This window comes from Lactuca sativa, chromosome 1 (genome assembly GCF_002870075.4).
Source record: "Lactuca sativa cultivar Salinas chromosome 1, Lsat_Salinas_v11, whole genome shotgun sequence".
In the NCBI taxonomy this organism is placed as follows: domain Eukaryota; kingdom Viridiplantae; phylum Streptophyta; class Magnoliopsida; order Asterales; family Asteraceae; genus Lactuca; species Lactuca sativa.
The window spans coordinates 177,885,747-177,888,990 of NC_056623.2; positions in this window are offsets into that span (position 1 = coordinate 177,885,747).

A 3,244-nucleotide genomic window follows, 5' to 3' on the forward strand; every position below is an offset into this window, starting at 1 on the left:
CATTGTTTCATTACTTGTTGCCACATTGGAAGTCTATGAAATTTAGCAAAGCATTGATGAGCATTGTTTAGTTCTTGAGTTCTACAATATAGGTAGTCTTTCCAATTTAGCAAAGCTTTTATGAGCATTGTTTAATTCTTGAGTTCCACAATAGAAGTGTATGCAAGTTAAGCAAAGCTTAGATGAGCATTGATTCATTCTTGAGTTCCACATTAGAAGTCTTTGCAATTTAGCAAAGCTTTGATGAGCATTGTTTAATTATTGAGTTCCACAATAGAAGTTGTCTTCACAATTTAGCAAAGTTTTGATGAGCATTATTTAATTCTTGAGTTCCACAATAAAATTCTATGCAATTTAAGCAAACCCTTGATGAGCATTGTTTCATTCTTGAGTTCCACATTAGAAGTCTATGCAATTTAGCAAAGCTTTGATGATCATTGTTTAGTTCTAGAGTTCCATAATAGAAGTAGTATTCGTAATTTAGTAAAGGTTTGGTGAGCATTGTTTTATTTTTGAGTACCACAATAGAAATCAATGCAATTTAAGCAAAGCTTTGATGAGCATTGTTTCAATCTTGAGTTCCACATTAGCATTTTATGCAATTTAGAAAAGCTTTGATGAGCCTTGTTTAATTCTTGAGTTCCACAATAGAAATTTATGTAATTTAAGCAACGTTTTGATGAGCATTGTTTGATTCTTGAGTTCGATAATAGAAGTCTATGCAATTTAGCAATGCTTTGAGGAGCATTGTTTCATTCTTGGTTTCTACATTGGAAGTCTATGCAATTTACCAAAGCATAGATGAACATTGTTTGATTCTGGATTTCCACAATTGAAGTAGTCCTTGCAATTTAGCAAAGCTTTTATGAGCATTGTTTAATTCTTCAGTGTATGCAATTTAAGCAAAGCTTTGAAGAGCATTGTTTCATTCTTGACTTCCACATTAGAAGTATGTGCAATTTAGATAAGGTTTGATGAGCATAGATTAATTCTTGAGTTCCAGAATAGAAGTAGTCTTCGCAATTTAGCAATGCTTTGATGAGCAATGTTTAATTCCAGAGTCCAGAATAAAATTAATCCTCGTAATTTAGCAAAGGTTTGATGAGCATTGTTTTATTTTTGAGTTCCACAATAGAAGTCTATGCAAGTTAAGCAAAGCTTTGATGAGCATTGTTTAATTCTTGAGTTCCACATTAGAAATTTATGCAATTTAGCAAAGCTTTGATGAGCATCGTTTAATTCTTGAGTTCCACAATAGAAGTCTATGCAATTTAAGCAAAGATTTCATAAGCATTGTTTGATTCTTGAGTTCCACAACAGAAGTCTATGCAATTTAGCAAAGATTTTACGAGCATTGTTTCATTACTTGTTGCCACATTGGAAGTCTATGAAATTTAGCAAAGCATTGATGAGCATTGTTTAATTCTTGAGTTCTACAATATAGGTAGTCTTTCCAATTTAGCAAAGCTTTTATGAGCATTGTTTAATTCTTGAGTTCCACAATAGAAGTGTATGCAAGTTAAGCAAAGCTTAGATGAGCATTGATTCATTCTTGAGTTCCACATTAGAAGTCTTTGCAATTTAGCAAAGCTTTGATGAGCATTGTTTAATTATTGAGTTCCACAATAGAAGTTGTCTTCACAATTTAGCAAAGCTTTGATGAGCATTATTTAATTCTTGAGTTCCACAATAAAATTCTATGCAATTTAAGCAAACCCTTGATGAGCATTGTTTCATTCTTGAGTTCCACATTAGAAGTCTATGCAATTTAGCAAAGCTTTGATGATCATTGTTTAGTTCTAGAGTTCCATAATAGAAGTAGTATTCGTAATTTAGTAAAGGTTTGGTGAGCATTGTTTTATTTTTCAGTACCACAATAGAAATCAATGCAATTTAAGCAAAGCTTTGATGAGCATTGTTTCAATCTTGAGTTCCACATTAGCATTTTATGCAATTTAGAAAAGCTTTGATGAGCCTTGTTTAATTCTTGAGTTCCACAATAGAAATTTATGTAATTTAAGCAACGTTTTGATGAGCATTGTTTGATTCTTGAGTTCGATAATAGAAGTCTATGCAATTTAGCAATGCTTTGAGGAGCATTGTTTCATTCTTGGTTTCTACATTGGAAGTCTATGCAATTTACCAAAGCATAGATGAACATTGTTTGATTCTGGATTTCCACAATTGAAGTAGTCCTTGCAATTTAGCAAAGCTTTTATGAGCATTGTTTAATTCTTCAGTGTATGCAATTTAAGCAAAGCTTTGAAGAGCATTGTTTCATTCTTGACTTCCACATTAGAAGTATGTGCAATTTAGATAAGGTTTGATGAGCATAGATTAATTCTTGAGTTCCAGAATAGAAGTAGTCTTCGCAATTTAGCAATGCTTTGATGAGCATTGTTTAATTCCTGAGTCCAGAATAAAATTAATCCTCGTAATTTAGCAAAGGTTTGATGAGCATTGTTTTATTTTTGAGTTCCACAATAGAAGTCTATGCAAGTTAAGCAAAGCTTTGATGAGCATTGTTTAATTCTTGAGTTCCACATTAGAAATTTATGCAATTTAGCAAAGCTTTGATGAGCATCGTTTAATTCTTGAGTTCCACAATAGAAGTCTATGCAATTTAAGCAAAGATTTCATAAGCATTGTTTGATTCTTGAGTTCCACAACAGAAGTCTATGCAATTTAGCAAAGATTTGACGAGCATTGTTTCATTACTTGTTGCCACATTGGAAGTCTATGAAATTTAGCAAAGCATTGATGAGCATTGTTTAGTTCTTGAGTTCTACAATATAGGTAGTCTTTCCAATTTAGCAAAGCTTTTATGAGCATTGTTTAATTCTTGAGTTCCACAATAGAAGTGTATGCAAGTTAAGCAAAGCTTAGATGAGCATTGATTCATTCTTGAGTTCCACATTAGAAGTCTTTGCAATTTAGCAAAGCTTTGATGAGCATTGTTTAATTATTGAGTTCCACAATAGAAGTTGTCTTCACAATTTAGCAAAGTTTTGATGAGCATTATTTAATTCTTGAGTTCCACAATAAAATTCTATGCAATTTAAGCAAACCCTTGATGAGCATTGTTTCATTCTTGAGTTCCACATTAGAAGTCTATGCAATTTAGCAAAGCTTTGATGATCATTGTTTAGTTCTAGAGTTCCATAATAGAAGTAGTATTCGTAATTTAGTAAAGGTTTGGTGAGCATTGTTTTATTTTTGAGTACCACAATAGAAATCAATGCAA